Source organism: Rousettus aegyptiacus, unplaced genomic scaffold (assembly GCF_014176215.1).
Source record: "Rousettus aegyptiacus isolate mRouAeg1 unplaced genomic scaffold, mRouAeg1.p scaffold_m13_p_7, whole genome shotgun sequence".
Taxonomy (NCBI): Eukaryota; Metazoa; Chordata; class Mammalia; order Chiroptera; family Pteropodidae; genus Rousettus; species Rousettus aegyptiacus.
In genome coordinates this window covers 71,399,741-71,416,778 of record NW_023416310.1, presented here as the reverse complement: position 1 = coordinate 71,416,778, position 17,038 = coordinate 71,399,741, and the positions used below count along the sequence as shown (strand labels likewise).

Here is a 17,038-nt window from a genome sequence, read left to right as displayed (position 1 = left end):
TTTTAAATCACGAACACTTCTCTCTTCAGGTGTGGAGGGTTCTGGAATGCTCAGAACAATTCCGATAAATGGAGGTTATTATCGATCCTATTATTTTTGTATTAAAACGTGTAAATATTTCAGTCTAAACTTTTACAGATGCTGTCTTTTTGCTTCCATTCAGAATACCTTCTGTTGACAAATACTTTTATGACTCGACATTTGTGAAATGAGTTAACTCTATGATTTTTTTTTCCCCCTAAGTGTTTCACTAATCAAAGATGCTGGGAAGTTTTAAGTACTGAGGATCAATTTACAAAATTAAAAATAAGAGCTCTATGAAAATATTCTTCCTGCAAGTCGAGAAATTCCCAAACCCAATTTTAGAATTTGAAAATGAAACCTTGTGCATGGTTCAAGCTCATGTCATTTAAGTTGTTTACTTTCAACTTGTTTTTGTGGGGACCAATTTCAATACCTTCCTGATTGCAGACTTTATTTTCAATAATTGCATTTTGCTAAGACCTGCAAGTGCTCAAGATCCTTTGGTGCCTCATGATTACTTTAATTAAAATTTCCAAGTGATTTGAAAAAAAAGTGCGTCCAAAATTTGGAAGATTCACTTATTAAAAAAAGTCACTACCCTTGTAGGATGCTTAAATAGTTTTCTCCAAAGTTCAAACATTTTTAAAATTCATCAATGATGCGAAGCAAAGGAAGTGTTGAAATTAAAAAAAAAATTAGTGTTACGTCACGTAAATAATTTTATAGTTCAGTTCCTCAGCGCATAAATAAAATATCGTAATGTGGAACAGGCAGAGTTGCTGTTTCCACGGGTGAATATTGCTGAATATTTGGAAATAATTATGTGTGGGCCACAAGCAGTTCCAATTACGTTTTTGTCCCATAGATTTTATAATTCAGTAAGAATGCTGTTTTCATCTCGACATAATTCTCCGTCAAAATTTGTGTGGTATTATCACAGCCCTCAAATGATTTTATTTTCAAATACAGTTAACTTTTTAACTGGATTTTCAATAGCATTTACAATAATTTTAGAGGTTTCACCTTCAATAGGGTGAATTTTCAAAGGGTTGTATTCATACCTGATAATACGAATCGGATGGGAAAAAACCCAGCGGTCATTAGAATGGTCCGATGGTCTATTTGGAACGTCTCGCGACCTCGCTACAAAGCTGGCATCGTTTCACCGCGCGCGAAATCCTTCTGCCGAGGAGGTGAACGCGTCGGCAGCCACCGCCTCACTCACAGGGGCCGTGTGACAGGCTCGGGAGTGAAAGTGAGCCGCACGAACGTAGGACCGTCGTTCGACCTGAAGGAGAAGTCGCTCTTCACAGAGCAGCTCTGCAGGCGCCCCCCTCCCCCTGTCATCCGTGAGGTCTGTCTCCTTGAGGTGACGCTCGACCTTTGGCGTAGAGACAAGCGCCTTGGGCAGGCTGGCCCCTTTCCTGCTCTCTCCACGGCCCCTCGGTGGATGGCACATGTCGACGAACATTTGTCGACTTCGTGTGTTCATCACCACCTTTCCAGAGAAATGGAAATTCAGTCCTTAATTTTTATTAACCCTGCACTTTTCTAAATTTATTTGTTTTGTTTTTCAATATATATATTTATCTTTCAGTGACAGTTGACATTCAATATTAGTTTCAAGGGCATTTATATAACTTAAGAACAACCCCCCTGGTACGTCTAGGAGCCACCTGACGCCATTCATAGTCATGACAACATCACTGACGATATTCCTTACGCTGCACTTGACACCCCGTGACTCTTTTATAACTGCCAATCCGCCCTTCTTAATCCCTTTGCCTTTTACACCTGCCCCGAGCCCCTCCCATCTTAACCATCAGTTCGCGCTCTGGGTCCTGTCCGTGAGTTTGTTTCTGTTCTGTTTGTTCGTTAAACATGCAGTTTTGTTTTTCGTTTTTCGTTTACTACCTTGAGGGCTTTCTGCAAAATAGTCCAGGCATTACCAGGCCGTAAGACGCAGGACTAGCTGTCGATTCACTCCGTCAGCACGTGCCCACTGCTGGAGCGAGGGCGCCGGGATCATTCTGACATCTCGCCATCAGAGCGCAGTCTCCATTCCCAGATAATCTCACACGCACCCGCATCCACTCTCCGCATTTCCCATTGGCCTCACCCTTGGTGGCTGGGCCGTTTCACGCGTTTTGCGGGTGAATGCACAGGCGGCCATGCTGAGCACGCCCGCAGCCCCCGACTGGAAGGGGCTGGCTGGGCTCTCCCGTCTGCCTGCACCCCACGTTATCGGCAGCCCTGCTCTGTCTTCCTGGTGCATCTGTCACATGCTGTCCTTGAAGGGGAGGCGTCAGCTGGAGTTGGAAATGGCCAGAAAACAAGGCAAGGGGTATTAGCGACGGCTTCCAGATCCAGGCACAAGTGGGAGCTCTGTCCCCGCTCGGGGGTCTCACCCTCTGCCAGACAAGATGGTGGCTGGAGCTCCGCGTGCACAAGCTTATGTCAGGGCTCATGCCAGGGTAGCTCCTGGCAGCACCGCACCCTTAGAAACGAGAGAGCAGGTGTCAAGCGATGCTGTCTCAGGCTAATCGGGAAGTTCGGTCACCCCAGTGACACTAGATAGGTAGGTAGGTAGATAGATGGATTGGGAGATAGATAGATGCTGGATAATAGGTGATATAGATGATAGATAAATAGATAGATAAATAGATAGATGATAGATGAGTGATAGGTGATAGGTAGGTAGGTGATGGATAACATATAGATGACACATAGATTATATAAAATGATAGACAGGTAGACTCATGGTTTTGCTAATTGTCAATTAATTTTAGAGCCAACTGTGTTTAAGTCGACCATGAACATTTGGCAGGTTTACCGTTTTGTGACTTGAGAAGCGCCGTGTGGTTTTGCCGTGTAGAGAAGTCTTCCGCCCCGGGACTGATAATTAATATCTCTGTGAGCTTTAGTTTCCCTGTTTTAAAAATGAAGACACCCAGCGCTGCTCCTAATACAAAGGCGTGATACCGCGTGAGACGACATCTAGGAACGCGCTTTGAAAAACGCGAACTCAAAGCCTCTTTTCACAAGAAAAGGATCTCTGATGTAAAAACTCAGTCGTCCCAAACTGCGCCCACATTTCTGCCATTTCTATCAGGGAAGAAAAATAGGTCATTTCTTATTCTGGCAAGATCAGAAACACGGAGGACAGGTGACCGTTTCTGTTCTTACCGAGATTTCCCTTTCTTCCGACGAAGAGATGTCACTTATTGTGTTTGACTTTTTAATTAAAAATACTTATCAAAGCACTATGTGCATGTAGTTAAAAAATTAAATTGTATCGCAGCCTTACGACGAACAGCAGCCTCCCTGTCCGCAAGCCCTACTCCTCATAGGTAACCACTTCCCACTTTTTTTTTTTGTTATGGTAAAATATATACAATGTAAAATTTACCATCTGAACCATTTTCAAGTGTGCAGTTCAGGGGCACTGAGCACATTCACGTTTGCTGTGCAGCCATCACCACCATCCACTTCCAGAACTTTCCATCTTCCCAAACTGAGACTCCATCTCCGTTAAACGCTGACCCCCCCGCCAGTCCCCCAGGCCCTGGACCTCACCCCCCTTCTTGGTATGTGAGACCTTGACCCCTCTTGGTTGTCACATGAGTGGAATCACGCCGTATTTGTGTTTCGTGTCTGGCTTACTTCACTTAGCATGACGTTGTCGGAGCTCGTCCATGGGAGGGCAGGCGTCAGAATCTCGCTGCCTTTGAAGACTGAGTGATCCTCCATTTACATATGAATTTGTAGGTGGAGTATACTATTTATTATAAAGTGCCATGTCTCACAGGTGGACCAGGCCCTGTTCATCTGAGTCCATCGACGGACACTCGGGCCGCCTCTGCCTCTTGCCCATTGTGAACTGTGCTGCTTCGAACACGGGCGTGCAAACCTCGGTTAGAGCTCCGGCTCTCGACGCTCTTGCGGACACACCCAGAACCACTTTGCACTTTTTGGCACTTTTTCCCCCGTGCGGCTGTTTGTTTGGAGACTGGAGCCTGTGCGCACGGATTCTCTGCTCTGTCAGGTGACTTTGCCCCCCGCCCCGCCACGTGCTCCCTGCCTCCCGGGACTCGGGCTGGGTACCTGGCTCCGCATCGCCAGGCGTTCGCTGCAGATCGGCGGGGCACTCGCTCTGCCCGCGCGCGTCCCGCTCCCTGGCGTCCGCCCGGCGGCCCTTCGCACTCAGGGACAGTTTCATGCGTGCCCCTCGGCCCTGAGGGCGTGAACGGCTCCCCATCGTCGCTAGCCTGTGGCTCTCTCCACGAGGTGTCCCCGCATTCGCGACCCTTCCTCCGACCGTCCGCGAAGCCGCTCGTGTTCCGCGCCCCCCTCTCCTCGTGCCGTCCCTGGTTTTGCTTCCTCCAGAGCGTGCAAAGAAGGCGTGCGCGACGGCCATGCTCTCCTGGGTCCCCGCCTGTCTGAGGACGCCTTTTCCTCAACCCTCGCTGGACCGACGGCTGGCCGTCTCCGGGTCTCCCCCGTGTGTAATAGCGCCCACCTCGGGGTTCCTGTCTGTTTACAAGTCTGCTCCCCGCCCTCGCCTAAACACTGGGGACCTCTTTCATTGGACTTTAAACTGTCTTTGCACCCTGAGTTTGAGAATACTATCGGAGCGTGTCGGTCGGCTATTGCCACAACAACGCTACATAACAAGTCACCCCCGAACTCACTGCTGTACAACGACGAGCTGTTTTGGGCTCACGCGTCTGCCGGTTGGCCGGATTTGGTTGATGGACGCTGGGTTTGGCTCCGCTCAGCTCCAGGTCTGAGTTCAGCTCATGTCTGTCCTGTGCGCCTCTCACCGGGGATCGGTGGGGGCCCGAGGCACATTCTCGTGGGGGTGGCCGAAGTGCACGGAGCAAGCTCAACCAGGGGAGTGCCTTTTCGGCTTCTGTGTCTCACCTGCTGACACCTTGTTGGCCAAAGCACGCCAGAGGGCCAAGCCCAGTGTCCAGCGGTGGGGAAGTAGCCCGCCCACCGCGAGGGCCACGGATGTGACGTACGGCACACAGGTCCCAGCAGGAATTCAGTCTACCCCAGGAGACTTAAGTACTTCTCGCTTCGACAAACTGGGAATATTTGAGAGATTCAGAAAGATTCCTCATGAGCCATATTGAATTTAGCAGCTGCAAACTTACCCGCACGTGAGACCAGCTTTTGGGGAGCTGACTGTGTGTCCCCAGCACCATCCCACCCATCTGTAAAGGCAGATCAACCTGGAGGGTCGGACCCCAGGGCTCCTGAACTCACTGCAGCCTGGGCTGGGTTTCCCAGCCCCATTGTGAGGACGGCGACGTGGCACCATCTGGTGGCCGCCCCCACGTCCTCCGAGGACGTCTGGGGAAGCCACGTGCAATTCGTTAACCGTCCGTAGCCATGAGGTGGGTTTGGTGTGTGTACGGGCGTTGCCCACGCACCTGCCAAGGAGGGAACGTTTTGGCTACGTTTGCTCTGGCGACTGTTGGTGGGCTTCCAGCCAAGAAGACCGAGGGAGAGGGGCCCCCGCCGGGCCCCGCCGCAGACGGTCACCCCGGAGGTGCTCGTGCGGGGAGGTGGTGTTTGAGGTTCGTTTTAGTCATTGGTGAAGAATTTCCCTTCATTTGTGGAGAGGCAGCGGTCAGGAATAACAGGCATAAAGACTGATTGCCTGACGGCGACTTCTGACTCTTAAAATGATTTGGGGAAGTCGAGGGGAAGAAATTTCCATTATGTAGCAGAAAATCTTGACTAATTTGATTGGTCTTCTCGAACACCTGCCTGTGAAATCGCGGTAAGGGGCACACGGTGCGGGGGTCTGGCCTCGTCCCGGGGTGTGCGGCCAAGGTGTGGGGCCGGCGGGGGGTGGGGGGAGCTGCCGCCCAGCAGAGAATGGGGAGGGACAGGGAACGACAAGGCGGGTGAGTGATCGTGAGCCGCCACACCGCCGATCTGCTGCTTCCTGCCCCTGGAGCTGGAGGCGAGAAGCCACACGTGCCCTGTCCCCTCGCTCGTCACCTCCGACGGGGCGTCATCACCGCCAGCGAGGCTCGTGGGCTGCATCCTTGTGGGCAGCACCCCAATGCTGGGGTAAGGAGGTGAGGCTTTGCTGAGGACTGTCTCGTCATCAGCATTTTCTGTAAAAAGCACGTGACGTGTTTGGGGACGCCGTCCCTGACTGTCACGTGCTGCCACAGCGGCATGTTCTGGGGAGCCCGCTTCCTGGTCCAGGGTTTCTCAGCGTTGGCCCTGGGGAGGGTCTTGGCTGCGGGGGCTGTCGGGCACGGCACAGGATGTTGGTCAGCGTCCCTGGCCCCTGATGCCTGATGCCAGCGGCACCGCTCACCCAGGGCAACGGCCAAAAACATCTCCGGAGGGCGCCAAATCCCCCCACGTTGAGAGCCCCCCGCTCTAGTCCAACCTAAAGTTGGCGTGAGCGTGTGAGTGGTGAGCGGAGACATGCAAATCAGGACGAGAAATGAACGCTGTTTCCCCATCAGGTTAAAAAAAAAAATCAAGTCGGATCAAGTAGAGCGTTGACAACAGTCAAGGAAACGGGCCGTCCCCGGCGGGAGCATTGAGCAGCACGTGGGTGGTGGTGGGGGGGGCAGTCGATAATTTCTATTAAAACTAAAAACGCATGGATTCGATCGCAGAAACCACTTTTTTGTGTCCATCCAGGAGAAACAGGGACAGCTTTAGACGAGGAAGCGTTTAAAGAACGTTCATCGCAAAATTACCCGGTACCGTGAGAGATGGAAGCCCACGTGTCCTGCAGCAGAACAGCTCATTAAGCGGTGGTGGGGGGCGCTAGGGACCCTTTTGCGGCAGCTAAAAATAATTAAGTACATCTGTGGATTCTCACGGGACGGAGCACAGGGACAGAGCATTAAGAACATCAAAAAAACAAATTATCGACTGGAAGGAACAGAATAATTTCACTGATGTTGCTCCCTCTCTCACACACCAATGTGATGTTTTTTTTTCAGTTGCGTGTTTGTGCGTGAACAGGAATACATAGAGAAAGGTCTGGAAACATGCCCTGGGGGCGGAGGGGCCACTGCGACCCACGCCGAGTGAGGAAGGCCAGACGCAACGGCCACGTGTTACAGGATCCATTTGTATGAAATGCCCGGAACAGGCAAATCTGCAGAGACCGGAGAGCTGGCTGGTGGGTGCGTGGGCTGGGGGGCTTGGGGGGAGAAGGGGAGTGACGGCTGAGTGGGTGTGGGGTCTCTTTTTGGGGTGATGAAACCAGACAGAGGTGGTGACTGCACAACACTCTGAATGTGCTAAATACCTCCGAAGTGTTCACTTTGAAACCGTGAATTTTACGTTATGTGGACTTCGTCTCCATAAAAATCCAATTTATAAAAGCAGGACGCCCCTCACCGTGAGAACTCAGTGGAACCGGCCGTGGGGACGATGGCCCAGATCCGTCATCCCCTCAGAAGTTTCTCCTCTGTAACGCAGGACACATTTGTGGTCAAGGAGGCAGGGGACGCTTTGGCCCCTCCAGTAATTAGAGGAAGGCAAAGCCGGGTTCCTGACAAAATGCCAAGGCGATCCTTCAACTTAATGAAACGCTTGGTAGACAGCTATGAAGAAGGCACCGGCCCGGTCCTCGGCCGCTAGGAGTAGAAATGGTCACAAAACAATCATGTGATCACTCAAGTGCCAAAATCATGCCTACTGTTCAGGAAAAGGCAAAGAAAGAAATTATTGCCTCCCCTGAGGGCTTTAAACAGGAGCAAATGGCTGAGGTGGGTACTTGCCAGAGGTGGGGGTCTTTCCAGGTCTCTTCCCGTTGGAAAGGGCCGAGCTCAGCCCGAAGGCGTCTTTAGGACACAGATAAAAACACCCATCTGGTGACGGTGTGAGAATTAGATTTCCTGCGTCTCCAGGCGTCTGGCGTGGCGGCACGAAGGAAAGGCTCTCGCCGCTCAGGGGTTCGGGGTTCAGTTCCTCTCATCAGCAACTTCGCCCATTATCCTGCGACTGTCTGGAATCTCCTCTTGAACCCCGCACCACCCCCCCCAGCCCAGCTCCCAAACCTGGTGCAGGGAAGCGGCTGTGTGTTCTCCACCAGGCAGAGGGAAGCCGCCCGCTTGAAATGTCTTCAGCTTCCCAATCTGTGTCCACAGGTCTCTCCCCATCTGTGACGTGCCCCCGCCACCACCTGCTACACCCGCGGTCCAACCCTGCAAGAGAAGGAAGGAAAATTCAAGTGCAGACACTATTATAGCAATAATCGAAGCAAGAAAGTAGAGAAATCCTCCCAATATCCTCACAGCAAGACGGGGCGAGCCATGATTTTACATCCAGCCGAAGATTCTTAAATTATAGAGGCCATGAAAAGCGCTTTCGATGAACTAAGAAAACGTCTTTGTTTTTAGGTTCTTCTCAGAGCCTGCTTAGAGGACCTGCTCCAGCCGGACAGCGTGGGACCAGAAAAAGAAGGAAACGTCTCAAGTTCTTTTTACGAAAAGAGCATAACCCTGATGTTCGTGCCGTGGCATTCGGCGTAGTGCTACCAGGACTGATGGTAACAGGGACAATAAGAACACTCTGTAAGCCATTCTCACTCATGAATGGAGACGCAGCATACCTAAATGAAATATGTCGGCGAACAAATCTAGTACCACTTTCCAATACATCATGACCAAGCGGGTAATTATGTGCGGAACATAAGAACAATTCAATCTGAGGAAATCTAAGAAAGTAATACGATTCAAAGGGAAATGAAAAGATCATCTTCATTTTATGCTAAAAAGGCATTTGAAAATTTACAATATCCATTCTAATGTTTTTAAAGAAAGCATTCCAAGAAATAGGAATAGATGGATGCTAGCTTACCCAGCATGCATATATGAAAAAATATATCTGTCTCAGCTCAAAATCCAGGATCATTCTTAACAGAAATCCCCTAGAAGTATTTTCACTAAAATTGGTAACATGATAACGATGCCTGCTAGCTCTGCCCTGGAGACTCCAGCCCGTGCAAATAGACAAGATATGCCACCTCGAGTCAGGCTAAAGGGATCAAACGGTGATCCAGCCTCTCAATCCGGTTGCCAATTTGCAGGCAATACGGAGGCCAGAAGGCCAAGCTGAATGGCCCGGTGGGGATGCAGTCAGTCAAAAATACCCCGAGTTTCCTACAGATAAACTGCAAGAGATAAAAAAAAAAGAGAAGAGGGTGGAAGGAATATCTCGAGATTAAATGACGCTTGGAAGCATGGCACGCCTTTTAACAAGTGGGGAAGACTGAACGACAATGCCCTAGGCATGCAGACGGGGCGAGCGATTTATTCAGAAATGCGAGCCAGGGGCGGTTGCGCTCCTCACGGGGGCGGTCGCTTCGTGGAGATGGGGGGGCGGCGCTGGTGCCGAGGGGGGCTGTCCCCGACCTGGGTGGGCGTTTGCCTTACAATCGCTCATTAAGCTGCACATCTCTCTCGTGTGTCTTTCTGTGCCGATGTTTTGTTTGACGGCAAAGCGGTTTTAAAGGTGTCAAACTCCGTAGCATAAAACACCGCAGAGCAGTCAGAAGTCGAAAGACGGGTTGCGGCGCGGTGGTTCTAACTTACGTCAGCAGCAAAGGATCGATCCTCCAATTCTGCCAGGCGTTCCTCCAAATTAGCACGAAAAAAAAAGCAACTGTTTATCAGAAAAACTGACGAAAGAAGAAAAGAGCAGAGTTCACAGAACACGCACGGGGTGCCCCGCTTCCCCCCGCGGCGGCAGATGCGACGCGGCACCGCGGTATTTCCGGGTCCCGCCCCCCTGGCCCGGAAGCCTTGACGTCACGTGACGTGACTGGCTTCCGCCGGCGAAACGACGCAAAAGCGAAACGCGGCACTGGCCTGTTGAGGCGGCTCCGGTGGTCTCGTTCCCCGCGGTGGTCGCGGGCGTGTGGCGGATGGAGGTGCAGAGGTGTGCTGGCACGTGGCGGCCGGCGGCCGGGCGGGCCCCGAGTCCCGCCGGGGACTTGGCGCGAGCCGGCGGCGGAGCCTTTCTGCTTCAGGCCCCCGAAACCCGAGTCCGCCCTCGGGCGCGCACGCGCGCCGTGCGCACCGTCGCGGGCCCGACGGGGGAGCGGAGGCCGCTGCTCCCCGCGCTGGGCGGCCGCGTGCGCTCTGCACGGCGGGGAGTCGGCGGGATGCACCGACGACGACATGGAAAAAAGGCCGCCGTCGGAACACAGCGAACGTCTTCGTAGTTCAGGACGCTACACCGCAGACCGTGCGTTCCGATGACCACAAGGCGCCATTTACTTTGCGATCCCAGCAAATGTACTCTGTTGTGTAAGAAATCACTGACCTCTTTTTTTTTTTTTTTTTTTTTTTTTTTACTTCGGTTATTTATTCAACAAATATTTACCGAGTGCCTCCTCTGAGTCTGGCACTGTTCTGGGCGATACATCAAAGAATAAAGGAAGACAAAATTCCTGCTGGCCTGGAGTTGGCACTCCAGCAGGAAGATGCAGAGGACAGCCAGCGTGGCGCGTGCGTGAAGCACATGGCAGGACAGGAGGTGTCAAAGGCAGTGGGAAAACAGAGTAGGACCAGCGAGATCGGGACACTGGGGCGGGTGCTGGGATTTTGAACGAGCTGAGAGAGACCGTGCTGAGAAAGTGACCTCCGAGTGGACGTCTGGAGGAGGAGAGACGTGGAGACGTCCGGCCGTCACCGGAACTGTGTTCCAGGACCCGAAACGGTGTGTGCACAGGCCCGGGGTGTTGGGAGGACAACGAGGAGGCTGGGGTGGGGTGAATGAGAACACGTCGGTGACAAGGAGGACGGGCCGGAGAGCGAGGGACCCGTGTGCGGGCCCTGCGGCCATCGGCACGTGGACGCAGGGCTGACGGGGACACTCGGATGCTGGGGCCATACTTTCCAAGGGGAGGCTGGACCATTTCCTGATGGCGGACGGTGAAATGGGAGAGAGGGGAGCATCCGGAAGGCCCCGGGGTGCCGGCCGGAGGGGCTGGCAGGAAGGGGAGCCGTCAGCTCGGACGGGGACACCCCTGGGGGCAGGCCCGTTCCGGCCGCTAGGTTGTGACAATTCACCGCTGCCCTTGTTTCCCATGGCTGCTGTAATGAATCACCACAAACGAGGGGTCTCAAAATGCCCAGATTTCTTCTCTCGCAAGACTAGAGTCCCAAATCCAGCGGGGCCGTGCTCCCTACGGGGGCTGCGGGGGGCTGTTCTCGGTGTCTCCCAGCTTTGGTGGTGATTGGCACCTCTGGGCTGGTGACGGTGCTGCACCGCCTTCTCCGTGGGTGCCTGGCTCCCTCCCCGCTGTCTGCGTGTGTCTCCTCGTACGAGAACACTTGTCACTGGAGTGACGGCCCAGCGGGGTAAGGCAGGATGTGCCCTCCCCTCGAGCGTCTGCAAAGACCCTCTTATCCAAACACGGTCGCGTCGTCAGGTCGAAGGAGTCAGGACGTGGATGTGTCTTTGCGGCCACCGTGCTGCCCACTGCACGTCTTCCATGGCTTGAGCTGGGTCTTTCAGCGGGGAGACCGGCTGGGTCCGGGCCAGGTTCTCGGTACATAGACAACAAGACAAAGACCTTGGATGGGCTCCGATGGACACCTGGCTGTCGGCGAGCAGACGCGTTGTCCAGTTGCACAGCCCGGTGTCCAGAAAGCATCCGTCGGGAAATCCAGGGCCCTGGATTAAGAACAAGCTTTGTAAGGTAATTGGTAACTATGGAGAGAGAGAGAGAGAGGGAGAGAGCGAGCGAGCGAGCGAGCGCGTGCTCCAGAGAGATGCCTTTGATTGTGTGGGGGTAGGGAGGAGGCCAGGGCCTGAAAACAGGGCTTCCCTGGCCCCTGGGGAGGTTGATACACATACCGAAGGGTCAGAGCAAGGACTCAGGCTCAGTCTCCTTCCATGGAGCCCCCCGGGCACTATGCCTGTGACACCATTTCAGGTTTTTGTTATGGCCACGCCTTACTTCTGGGTGCAAATTTATACTCGGGATATAGGTCAAGCACGTGGAAACCAATGGCTTGTGCAATGAGAAGCCCATCTGCGTGTAATGCTCCAGGGGGCTCAGTCCTGGCTGCTGGGGGATCCCATGTTCCCTGTCACTCAGGACCCAGGCCCCTTCCATTTCGTTGCTCCTGTGCCGCAGATTACAGTGCATGACTAACACAGAGGAAGCAGCATCGTCTGCGTTCCAGCCCGTGGAAAAGAAGGGAAAAGGGCGAGGGTCCGGAACACGGGGTTTGCCTTCAGGCCGGGTGTTGTGCACGGCCCCTCTGCTCACATCCCAGGGGGCCCAAGTTGCCACGTGGCCTCATCGAGCTGAAAGGCAGGTGCAGTCTCCATGTGCGTGGCCACGTGCCTGGCTGACACTCCGTCCACAGGGGAAAGGAGGGGACTTGGGGGCTCTTCGCGGGACGTCCTTGAGGGATGGCAGGAGGAACCGCGTCAGCCCAGGGGGGCGTTTCTTCTCCCCCGCAGAGTCGGGTTGTAAAGGGGGCTCTATCCTCTACAGCCCTGCCCCCCACCCGTCTGAACCAGACCAGGTCCAAGAGCGCCTCTCCCTCTGGCCTCTCGCCCCTGCTCCCGTTGTTTTGGGGTGAACCCCTCATCTCCGGGAGGGGTGCTTGGACCGGGTGCCGCCTTCAGTGACCGCCGGTTCCCCCTCCTTCTGCTGCCTCCGGCTGGTTGTGGGTCTGTGCATGGATTTTGAAGTCTGTGGACTAGATCTGTTTTCTGATTTCCCTGAAAAGGAAATTTACGGGGTTTGGAATTCGTGTTCCTCATGCGTGATGTCCAGGAGGAGGTGTAGAAAGATGTTCTTCTACAGCCGTGTCGGTTGTGGAAGGCACGGGATGGCTTAACGAGTCGCTTCGTTCTGGTGAGAGGGAGCCAAGGACCCGGTCTCGGTGATGAAGGGAATTTCTCTGCAGGGCAAAGAGACTGCAGCGTGGACGCATTTAGGCTGGTGACAGAAAATCAGCTCGATTAACGATAAGAAGAGCAGACGAGGCAGAGGGAATGTGTCTGGGTTAGGGACGGAGCAGTGTCTTGTCGTCTGCCATCCCAGGCGACGATAGATCCCCGGACGAATGTCAGCCGGTCCTCTGCCCCTGAGATGGGCCCAGCCACACCTCCGAGGTGCGTCATGACCCTAGGTGTCTCTAGGTAAAGTCACAGTAACAGTTCTGGGGGTGAGAATGCCAGCATCTCTTTTTCACTGTGTGTGTGTGTGTGTGTGTGTGTGTGTCGGGGGGCACGCATGGATGCTGTGTGTGCAGAAAAGAGGGGGAGCAGGAGGGGGGCTGCCCCTGACTTAGTTCCCTGAGAATTGTTCTCCTCGGTTCTTCCACGGTCCGAGGCCTTGTGGCATTCGTGGTCCCTTCCTGGGCTGATGGTGTTCCCGCAGGTGGCCTCGCCCCCGGCCTGAGGTTCTGAGGCGTCCGTGAGGACATTGGGCATGTAGAGGGCAGCAGGGGCAAGCCAAGTGGCCATCATCTCAGTCTGCACAAGGACTCAGGGTCTAGAAATCCCTACTGGACAAGAGTGTTGCTGTGGTCCAGCCTTGGATGGGGCGGCCTTTCTGGTCTCTCGGGCAACCGGCTTGCGTGGGAGAAGATGCGTGTTTCATCTGCTTTGCTCGAGACCGTTGTTTTCATTATGGGCCCGAATCCGGTAGTCCGGTTCCAGCTCTGATCAGAAGGAAACCTTTTCTGCTCACACTTAAAATTCAGCGCAGCAGCTCCGAGAGGGGAAATAGTTAAGATCCTGACATCTCACGCAGACAGGAAATCAGTGCGGCTTCGCCGGGACTTGCGAGAACGGGGCTGTTAGGGGCTCCGTCGTGTCCTCCCCAAATCCACACTCTGTGGTCTGGACCCCCCAGTAGCTCACGATGTGACTGTGTTGGCAGATGGAGCCTTAAAAGCGGCGGTTAACGTAAAATGAGGCCCTAATCCAGCATGACTGGTGTCCTTTGAAGAAGAGGACAGTAGGACACTGTATGTCCTCAGGGACAACCCGTGAGGACACAGGGGGAGGACGGTCGTCGGCAGACCAAGGAGAGCGGCCTCAGGAGGAGCCGGCCTGCCCACACCAGGACCTCGCACTTCCAGCCCCGGTCGGGGCCCCTTTGTTAGGTGGCCCACGCCCAACGGTACAGGGACACGAGGTGGAGCGACCTGGATAGGAAACGTGCCAAGAGGCTCAGAGCACAGAGGTACACACACACCCCTGTTGTTCCGGGGGTTTTTGTAACCCCCAAATCAATGTGTGTGGCACCTTCGCGGCCGCCAAGCCGCCCGACGGGTGCTGGGCTCAGCCGAGGCCATGCCCCGCCTCGTCTCAGCTCGCGCCGTACGTGAGCGTCCTTTTTGTGGTCCGTTTGGTGCCCTGTCTTCTTGCTTTTTAGTGCTTTCGATTGGTGATTTCGCTGTCTGAAGGGGCTGTGACCGTGGTGCTGGCCGGGGTCCCTGAGGGCGAGAGGGCTCGGGAGAGCCGGGTGGTGGGAGCACCGTCTGGTGTGAGGCGGAGTGGCGTCCCCGTGAGTCCGGGTTAACGAGTCGACAGCACACAGAGTGAATCGGGTCTTTAAACGGAAATGCACGTGAACGAGGTTGTACACTGCCCTGTTGGCGACGTGGCTGTGGCCAGAGTCCCTTCAGGAGCGGCATCAATCCCGGGGGGCCGTGGTCCCGTATTTGCCAAGTCGGTGTCCGCGGCGACTTTATAGACTGCGAGGAATGGGGACGATGGAAACAGGCCGCTTCCGGGGCGGGGCGGGGGGCGCGGCAGGTTGGTAAGAGGCCCTCGGGAGCAGGGTTTGGGGGGCTCGGGGGCGCTCCTGCCTAACAGTGTTTTTAGGAGGGGGCCTCGAAAGGCAGCGAGAGCCTCACGGCGGGGACGAGGGGACACGTCCGTGTGCGGGCGCTGTCAGCCCGCCGGGTCCCCATCACCGTGGGCAGCAGGGAGGGTCACTCGCCCTCCTCCCCGCCCTCGCGTGTGGCCGCCGTTTTCGCTGAGGAGCGTTACTGGAGGATGCAGCCTGCCCCGGGCTCGGGCGAGAACGTCCTGGCTTTGACAGCGCTGCGAGCCCGCTCCGCCCGTGGGGCGGGTTCGCCGTTGAACCTGAACTTTAGTACATGAGCGGCATCTCACACCTGTTCGTGTTCTGAGTTGGACAAAAAAACAAGTTTCTCTTTGAGAAAAAAATTTTTTTTTAAGTTTTTTGTTTCAACTTTGCTTTTACTTTTGGTGACCTTGGAGTCAGTTATTTTGCCATAAGATGAACCATATGAAGTCCCAGAAGAGACACGGAAGAGAGAAATTTAGCAGGTTTCCAGAAAAAGAGGGCTGGTTTACAATCAGGGGTTGAGAGTGCATTTCACTGGCGATGGAGGAGAGAAAAGTCCTTTTTCCCCTGAGCTGACTCCGGGCGCCGAGGTCCCCATCTACCCCGGATGAAGAAGCCTCAGCCATGCTGATTACAGACATGGCGAGGTGGGGAGGGAGCCGGGAGTCAAAACGAGGGGCCGTCAAATAAGGAGAAACACGTTTTTCTGCTATTGAAATATGAGCTCTGTATTTCAGCCCAACACTCGTTCGGAGACATAAGTAACGAGAGGAGGGAGGACGAGACAAATCACTACAAACGGATTCAGCAGAAATCAAGTCGAAGCTGGTTATCGACCTCAGCAGGGGAGGGGAAAACCGATCGGGAGGCTGAAGCCACCAGAAAATGAAGTCCCCCCGCCACCCCCCGGCTTTCTACTCGGGATGAGCAGCTATTAATAAGACGAGAACAGCACATAAATGACACTCAGGGTCTTAACAAATGAAACCATCGGTGTGACCAGGCATGCTGCTTCGCCTCTCCCTCCCCAAGCATGAGAAATCCCTTAACCAGGGGCCATGAGCACTCTCCACCACTCTTGCAAGACATGCTACTTACTATAGGCGGCGCCATGACGCCAAAAAGATGCTTAGAAATGAGACCCAAGCTGCAGTCACATGGCTAAGATTCTCTGGCGCTGGCAGCCTCGTGTGTTTGCTAAAAATTCTTCTCTTGGCCAAGATACTGTTTCTGTTTACTGTTTATTCTTATGCGCGTGTGACGGGGTTGGGGGGCAGGGCCGTGGGGGACAGGATGCCAGTCCACAGCTGGGGTGTGACAGAAATGTCCTCCGCCTTCTATGTCTTTAAGTTGACTTCATTTTGGCTCTGAGTCCCTATTTGCTTGGCTGCTGGGAACACAGAGGCATTTAATGACATTCACCCCATTGTCTTCTAGATTGAGCCTAGGTTCTGGGGTTTCCCATGGGGCAAAGGCGGTTGGGTCATGGACGGGTGAGGACAGAGATGCCCATTGCCAGCTCCTCTGGACCCTTCAAGTCTGAAGCTCCCTCTGCTGTGGCTGAACCAGTCTGAGGTCCTGGAACCTTTGGTGGGACTGGGAATGTGGGCCGAGCTCCAGAGCCATTGTCTCTGAGGTCCAGGTGCATTTTGGGGCCACTTCAAACGCCCGGCACAGGCTCCCGCTGCCAAGGAGGCCTGCCATGTTCCCAGGAGACGTTCCTTTTTTCTCCGAAACGCTCCCTTCGCCTCCACGGTTCCCTCCAAAGCACTGTTCTCTCTTCAGACTATTTTCTTGTCAAGCTTACACTTTTGAAACCGAAAGAGAGTCTCAGGCAAGTGCTTGCTGCCTCCCTTTCTGCCCCAAATCTCCTGAGGCTGACGGCATCATCAGGGGGAGAAAGTAGGTAAGCCCAAGGAGAAAACAAAATTAATGTCCTGAACGACAGCCTCTGAGGTCGGCCTGGGGGACCCACGGCGTCCGCGGCGAGTGAGCGGAGGGCTGTGGCGTCTCTGACCTGCCCTGCGTCTCGCTGGGCTGACTCTTGGAGAATCACCAGGGAGCATCATGCATCCGCTGTGGACGAAATGTGATCCAGCGCCTTTTAACCGACGTTTCAGGGGTCGGCATTGCCGTCGATTTCGTTGGTGATGATGGGTGTCGAGATTT

General features: G+C 54.2%; 1 long non-coding RNA gene across 2 annotated transcripts in view; it reads left to right on the top strand.

Annotated features, from left to right (window-relative positions):
- LOC118605595 overlaps window positions 1-9,982 on the top strand; it is a 62,369-nt gene extending 52,387 nt beyond the window's left edge. Inside the window, exons 4-5 of one of the 2 annotated variants that reach the window (XR_004952220.1) lie at window positions 7,011-7,192; window positions 8,418-9,982. This is a non-coding gene — a long non-coding RNA (uncharacterized LOC118605595). Of the gene's footprint in view, window positions 1-7,010; window positions 7,193-8,165 lie in introns of both variants that reach the window. The other variant, XR_004952218.1, reaches the window with a different exon arrangement.
- The last annotated feature ends 7,056 nt before the right edge of the window (window positions 9,983-17,038 follow it).